Source organism: Carlito syrichta, unplaced genomic scaffold (assembly GCF_000164805.1).
Source record: "Carlito syrichta isolate Samal-C Ts95f unplaced genomic scaffold, Tarsius_syrichta-2.0.1 Scaffold313204, whole genome shotgun sequence".
NCBI lineage: Eukaryota > Metazoa > Chordata > Mammalia > Primates > Tarsiidae > Carlito > Carlito syrichta.
Window position 1 is genome coordinate 30,393 of NW_007257300.1, and position 8,219 is coordinate 38,611.

The window sequence follows — 8,219 nt, forward strand, 5'->3', positions numbered from 1 at the left end:
TTCGTGTGCTCTTGGCATTGTAAACAACAATGAAAAACAAAACAAGCCGGGCGTGGTGGCTCCAGCCTGTAATTCTAGCACTTTGGGAGGTCTAGGTGAGAGGACTGCCTGAGCCCACGGGTTCAAGACCAGCCTGGGTAACTTGGCGAGACCTCATCTCCACAACTCAAAAAATTAGTTGGGCACTGTAGTGCGTGCCTGTAGTTCCAGCTACTTGGAAGGCTGAGGCAGAAGAATCACCTGCGCTCAGAAGGTTTACGTTGGGGTGGCGGTGAGTGTGCCACGGCACTCCAGCCAGGACACGGAGTGAGTCTCCAACTCAGAACAAAACAAAACAAAAATATTTTTGCCTTCTGCTTTTTTTTTTTTTTTTTGAGTTAGGGTCTCACTCTGTCTAGTCTCGACTTCCTTGGCCTCTTAAATAGCTGGGATTATACACAGGCACACACCACCACATCTGGTGAATTTTTCAAATTTTTTGTAAAGACAAGGTCTCTCTATGCTGGCTGGTTTGGAACTCCTGGGCTCAAGCAATCCTCCCACCTCAGTCTCTCAAAGTGCTGGGATTACAGGTATGAATCTCACATCCTGCCAAAACTTCTAAATCAAACTAAAACATGTCCACAGTTTTAATAATCAGAGGGTATTAAAAGGCTTATAATTTTAAAAAGAAAAACAGAAGCACCTGCCCCATACCTCCCAACCTGAGTCCTGCTGCCTAGAGATGAATATTTTTAACTCTTTGAGCAGTTTCTTGGATATCTGCCTCCATGTTTCTAAAAACAAATGGCACATATCTCATCTATTGATTTTCTGTTACGGAGGAGGCTTATTACACAGCCTACTCTCACACTCTCTCTCCCCAGTTCTCCCAATGTGGTCTATTACAATTTGGTGATTATAGCCAAAATTCACTGTTTCTATTGTACAGTACATAATGAAACCAAATGGAGTCTATATTCTCTCCTTTGGTGCTTTTCTTCTGGTTTCCAGATGGTATTTCTCCCAAGATTCTTCTTTTCTGATGTGTGTGATTTTGCCCCTTTCTTCCAAGTCTGATGTTCCTTGGTTGCCAGCTCTCCTTGAAAAGAAAGGAACTAAAACTCAGATGGTGAGGTGTGTATGCATGGAAGGGGCTTGTTGACTAGTCAATTTTACTGCAGGGTGATCCACTGGTGAGCCTACTATTTCATTAGGAAACCCCTAAAATTGTGTCTATAAATTCTTTTTTGGGGGGAGGAGGGGGTATTTTTTTCAGAAAAGAAGCCTCCTGCCTGTAGGAATTATGCCTGGCCGACAAACACCCTACCTGAGTGGCTTTGGGGGCTTACAGTGGGGGTTTTGACTTCTATAGAACTCCTGTTTTTAGTGGCATGTCAACCCACTATGGCTCCATTCTGCTGAAAAATCTAGATCATGGCTGAAATTTCCATAACAAACCCCAGATCTGTTAATATCTTTCATTCTCCATCATCTCCTTTCTCCTCCTGTTTGTTTTTAAGGTTCGATACCTTATTTGTCCTTTCAATTCATTTTCCTAGGTCTTGGGAGAGAACGAATATTAAACACTTGTGCTCAGGCTCAACACAGCATTCTCCCTTTGCCTCAGACTTTAGACAGAAATACTCTTCAGTATTTCCAGTTAGGTGAGGTATTCTCCTACTTAATATTCTTTTTAAAATGCTAAAATTCTTTTTTATAGAGTGATTTCACAATAGCAAGAAGCTGGAAGCAACCATACTGCCCATCAAAAGAGGACTGGATTAAAAAAATGTGGTACATATACACAATGGAATACTACGCAGTCATAAAAAAGAACAAAATCATGACTTTTGCAGCAACCTGGATGGAACTAGAGTCTATAATACTGAGTGACCTCTCACAGAAACAAAGATCCGAGTATCACATGTTCTCACTCATATAATGGACCTTGAACATCCAATATAATACTATAAGAAAATGACTGACGGTACTGGGAAACTATGGGGGGGATGGGGGGAGGGAGATAACAGTAGCAAATATCTGTCTGGGGATGGGGAAACACCACTTATCAACAGGGTGCCTGAATGAAATGTAATTGTATACCTAACCCTTAACTGTACCCCACAACATCATAATAAAAAATATTGATTAAAAAACATGCTAAAATTCTCACAGATGGAAGACCTTTTACTTTCATCTCATTGTTCGATCTTGCCATGCAACTGAATGCAAACAAAGAATAGTTTTGTCAGGTCTCAGGCACATGGGCTTTTCTTTCTTCCCTGTCACCCCATCCCACACAGGGACATGTCCATATGTAGATGATCTGCTTCTGGGATTAACTACAGATAATCCTGAAATTATGGACTAACTTCTTACCTCCCGCTTCCCACATAGCCACATACACCTTGCCAACTTCCTCATTCATCCTCATTTGGCATAAGCCTGAATATGCTGGCTATTTTTTTTTAGTAGGACTACCACTCCGTCGCCCAGGCTGGAGTGTAGTGGCAGGCTTATAACCACCCCAGCATTGCCCTCCCGGGCTCAGGTGCTCCTTCCACCTCAGCCTTCTAAGTAGCCAGAACTATGGCACGTGCTACCACACTTGGCTAATTTTTTTTTTTTATTGTAGAGACGAAGTCTCATCAAATTGCCCAGGCTGGTCTTGAACCCGTCGGCTCAGGGAATCCTCTTACTTCAGCTTCCCAAGTTACAGGCTTGAACCACCATGCCAGGTCATTGCTGACTATTTTTAATGTTAACGCCAGGCAATCACACTGAGGAAGGCAAATCTGTTGAAAATAATAATAATAATTTTTTTTTTTTTTTTTTTTTGCTAACACAAGGACTTTATTTACAATTCTGCTTTGGGAAAGGAAACACTTGCCAAGGCCCAGGACAGCCCCACCTGCCTGCTCATGATCCGAGTCCAGACACTGTCCTCCAGACACTGTCCTCCAGCCTCCCTTCCTGCTAGGCAAAGACACCTGTGTGTGTATGTGTGTGGGGGGGGTGCTTGGGACATCGGGTTACAAGGAATAGGACCTTCTATCCAAGATCTGCAAAACAAAACACTGGGAAATACTTTTAAGTGGAAAAACACCTTGTTTAAGACTCCTTTGGGAGAAGAGGACCCCTGGGGGGCACAAAGGACTGAAAGTCTCTGGCAGCAGAGCTCCTAGCGTTCTTTCTTCTGAGCTTTTCTAAGTACACCTGCAGGGACTTCTGAATGGAGTCTCTGGAGAGGAAGCTGACAAAGTTCTGGATGTCCTCGTCAAGCTGTTTGATCAGGTGTTCTGCTGTGGCCTTTCGCATCATGGCCTTGGTCAGCTGTCAAGCATGGTCTGGAATGGCCAGACACTCGGCCATCACTGAGAGCACTATGCTCTGCATCTGGTCCTCGGGTGCCACCTGGTCCACTACGCCCACCTGGAGGAGCCCTGCCGGCTGGAAGAACAGCCCCAGCTGCAGGGCGCCCTCTGCACCTCGGTGCCCAAGGGTGTCTTTAAACCAAAAGGGAGCGATGATACCCAGCAGGGTCTCCAGCCCTATGTTGTACTTGGGGTCGACGGCCAGGATGAGGGGCAGCAGGCAACCTCGGCGGGGTGGGCTCGGTTGACGGCAGCGACCGGCACCAGGTTGGACAGGTAGAACCGCAGCCACAGCGCCTGCACGTCCTTCCAGGACCCAGCGTCGTGGGCCGGTTCCGCCCCCGCATCTCCCGCAGGTCCGAGCCCGCCGAGAAGACGCCAGGGCAGTCCGGGGACACCACCAGGCCGCGGGGGGTCTTGCCATTCTCTAGCTTCTCCAGCTCTTCCATTCTCTGGCTATTCCAGAGCAGCTCTCTCAGGAAATGCAGGCTGAGGCTGTTCACGGGCGGGTGCTTGAATTTCATCACAGCAATCCCCGCGGCCGCAGCCGGTCCACCAGCACCGGGTGGCTCCCGAAGCGCCGCGCCATCTCCCCCCCACCCTCCACCTGCCCGGAAGCCGGGCCCCCAAGCAGAACAGGGCGAGCGCAGGGACACACACTGTTGTCGCCAGCGCCATCTTGACCGGATCAATAATAAATTTTTAAATATCCAAAATAAAATAAAAATGTTTGGGAATATTTGTTTCGTGTCAATGAAATTATAAAAGAATGAACTGAAATATTGCTTCTGAGCAACCGGATCTTATTAAGTTATGATTACCCCAAAATTCATCTGATGCACAGGCAAGCACTGCAAGCTCTGACCTTTAGACAGAAAAAATTAATTTTAAATAAAAGTGTTGGGTAATTTAGCATTCCTTCCCTCTCCTGCAAAACTAATGTTAACTGGTTTTCACATATAGAGAAGAACCTGTACATGACAGAGAAACTTTGTTATTTGTTGAGCTCCATCCATTCAAAACCCTAAATGGCTGATGGACTAGAAAGATGTGATAATACACTCTTAATCATTTTCCTCCTCTGCTTTATAAGGAAGGCTAACTACCCACATCATAGTATGAGATAAACTTTCGTTAAAGTCATTCATTAAAACTTAACCCGAGTTAACAGGCAGTTATGTAATACAGAAGACTGATTTAAATGATGTTTTGTCTCTGGCTAGCTGGGAGGTCTACATACCAAAACGGGTTGGCAGCTCTTCGGTTCTGAGTAAGTTCCACAAATATTCTGGAAAAACCAGTGGGTGGAATAGTCAACAGGTGAAATGTAAGGTTGAGATATCAAGTATCATCATACTAGGGTCACACGTTTCACACTGACACCATGCATGTCAAAAATACTCTGAATAATCTCCCTTAAACTCTTCTCTAATCCTATAACCATATAGCAGTGCTAATATCTTTCATTTTTAACCTTCTATTTTAGATTTTTTAAATTATCATGACAAACAAAAAACTCTACACAAAATAAAGCTGGGATTCTTTCCTTTCCTTTACAATATATCTATGTAAATCCTTTCATTTTCTGCATGCCCAGAAAATAGTGTCTATTTATATAACTGATCAACTATTTTTTAAAAATACCATTGACCTAGTAGCAACTGTGCTTAGGGTTTACATCTGATACTGATATCTGCTTGACAGAAGAACACTGCTTAGTAAATATATATATGCATGGAATGATTGCTATTATAGATAAGAGCATGCTTTTCCTAGCTATTAATTCAGAGGCAATAAACTCGCTGCCTAAGTCTAGGATTATTCTTTGGGTCTGAGACTCAGATTAAGCCTTTTCTTCTCCCTAGAGATTTAGTTTCATAACATCTAGGGATAAGCCAAAGTCCACTGATTTGGAGAAGACATATTCCTTTGAGAAGTTTCTCATACTTCGTTCATCTATTTTGAGATTACCTTCCTCCGAAACACAAGGGTAACACTGTAAATTCCTTCCTGCCAAAGCCCAGATTTTATTTACTTTGTTTTGTTTTATTTATTGGGCATTTCCAAACCAGGTACTCTCCTCAGTTTTAGAGATACAAAGATGGTGAACAGGATCCAGTCCCAATTCTCAGCAGGCCCTGGAGACACATACTGAACATAAGTACCATACAAAGCAAAAGGACATAGTACAGAAGAATGGCAAGCCAAGCTCCTTCATAGGAGGGTTAACCTGAGGGTGCTGGGTGAAATTTCACATGGGAGGTGGCCTTAAATTGGTGGCTTGAGGGATAAACAGGGGAAAGGCATTCCTGATATAAGGCAGGGCCAAAGAAGACCATGAAATGTCTGACATATTCACTCCTAAGCCAAGATCCGACTTCAAGCAAAGACATCTGTTCACTTTTCTCTAAAGTGTGTTTGTATCTGTGCTTACTTCCTTCCCTTTTCTTCCTCTCTTTTTCACCAGCTTAAATATTGAGCATCTTTCTGAGCCCAGGACAAGCCAGGTCTTGGTCTCCCAAGAAGCCCTGCAGTTTTTCTTCCAACTTCCCCTCCAAAATTAACTTCATAGAAATCCTCGTTAGATCCCGGGCATTTCTGACTTGTGCTAGAACTTGTCTTTAAGCTTAGGTGTCTCTGTCCTTGAGGGTAAGGCCACATCCTGTTATCCTCTTTGTGCTAACATCTGTCCCTGGCCTTCTACAGGGAAAACCTGCTTAATAAAAAGTCTGCTGCCTATTATTTACAATTGCAAAAACACGGAAGTAACTATGCTGCCCATCAAAACCAAACTGGATAAAAAAATGTGGTACATATACATGTTGGACTATTATACAGTCATAAAGAACAATATTATGTACTTTGCAGCAACTTGGATGGATTAAAGTCTATAATACTCAGAGATTTATCATAGAAACAAAGAAGTGAGTACCCACATGTTCTCACTCAAAAGCAGACCCTGAACTTTTACCATAATACTATAATGAATTGGCAGTAGCTGGAAACTGCCCAGGGTGGGGAGCAAATTATGTTAATAAGGGTACCTGATCTCAAACCAGGCAAAGTGGGGACTAAAGGGAGGCCCAAACTTTTTCTGTTCAATGACCACTTGTATACCTAATCCTGAATTGTACCCCACATCTTTAAAATAAAATAACTTGAAACAAAAAAAGTAAAAGTCTACTGCCAATGGGAACCACTGATCAACACTGAGATGTATTATTTCAAAAAAAAATATCGAGGAGAAGCGGCAAGATGGCGACGGGGCAACCCGGTCTCTGAAGCCCTCTGCAAAGGAGATCTGCAGTGGGTCTCTGACTCTCACCCCGGGGGGTTGGGGACCCCAACATCGCAACCTGCTCTTCATACAGAGCTCGGCCGTTGCCACGGCTGGGACATCGCAACGGACTGGACGGTTACTGCAGCGCAAACAGTGCCGCTGCCTGCCGCCGCCGCCCCTCCCCCCGCCGCCGCTGCCGCAGCCTCTGTGATGGGGAGCATATCACACCACCCAGGCCCGAGGCGATCCACATCAAACCCCTTCAGGGAAGATCTGCTGGGATCGCTGCCACCTCTCCTGAGTCCGAGACTGTCCTGCCTGCCCGGTGTAAGGCTCCTGTTGCCTGCTCAGAGGCAGGCAGCCATCTTGTTCCTGTCCGGCCCCACCCACTCTGGGGCGAGCAGCTGAGATAGCACCACCTGCTGGCGATTCAAGGTAACGACACCGAAACGGGAGAAACAGGCGAATGGAGGGTAATCTGAAAAAGCAGACCAGGGACAACTGACCTAACTGCAAACTAACTTACCAACTTGAAAAGAAAACTAGAAATCAGACCTGAAAGGACACTGGACTTAAACGAAATGTCTCAGAGTGTGCTTAATTGATTTTATTAGTTTAATGACTTAATTCTATTCCTACTGAATTGTTCCCTTTTTTCTTTTTTCCTTTTCCTTTTCTTCTCTTTTCTTCTCTCTGTAAACCATATCTTTGTATAGAGGAACAGCACACTAACAAGGTGGTTGGTTAGCTTCTATGTTAGCATCACTATATGTTTTATTTTTATTTTTTTTTTTGTATGAGAGTTGGTTCGTCTGTAGCTGTGGTCTATTGTTTTTATCTGTTTCAGTATAGGTCTCTCTCTCTATTTGTTGGCACACTCGTTGTTTCCCCCCTTACTCCTCTATCGCTCCACTCCCCTCTTCAACCCACTATCTGCTCCATTCTCTCCCCTCTGCTAACCACATTTTATTTCAGGGAGTAAACCTACAGCCCCAATGCATGGACAGATTCCAGGGCAGTGGGAAGTGGGTTCCACATTATCCACACACCTGTCAGCGAATACCAGGACCTGCAGACAGATTTTGAATCACAGTTCTCCCCTTAAGTAAATCTCAAAACTGCAAAAAGGACCACCTCCAACCTACAGTGCAACTTCAGAATTGAACAAAGTAAGAGGACATACATAAAGAATAGGAAAAAAAGTAGAAAAGCATTCCATGTAGAGAGAGCAAGTAGCCTGCACAACGTGGCAAAGAAAAAGAATGGAGGCCGGGCTCGGTGGCTCAGCCTGTAATCCCAGCACTTTGGGAAGCCAAGGCGAGTAGATTCGCTGAGGCTGTGGGTTCGAGACACACCCAGACAACTTGGCAAGACTCTGTCTCTACAATAAATCAAAAAGTAGGTCCGGCGGCAAAATGGCGACAGGGCAACCCGGTGTCTGAAGGCCTCTGCAAGGGAGATCCGCAGTGGGTCTCTGACTCTCGCCCCGGGGGGCTGGGGACCCCAGCATCGCAACCTGCTCTTCAGACAGAGCTCGGCTGTAGCCACCGCTGCGACACTGCAACGACTGGACAGTTACTGCA

The 8,219-nt window shown here is 44.8% G+C and overlaps 1 pseudogene; it reads right to left on the reverse strand.

Annotated features, from left to right (window-relative positions):
- Positions 1-3,093: 3,093 nt before the first annotated feature.
- LOC103272764 overlaps positions 3,094-8,219 on the reverse strand; it is a 16,483-nt pseudogene continuing 11,357 nt past the window's right edge.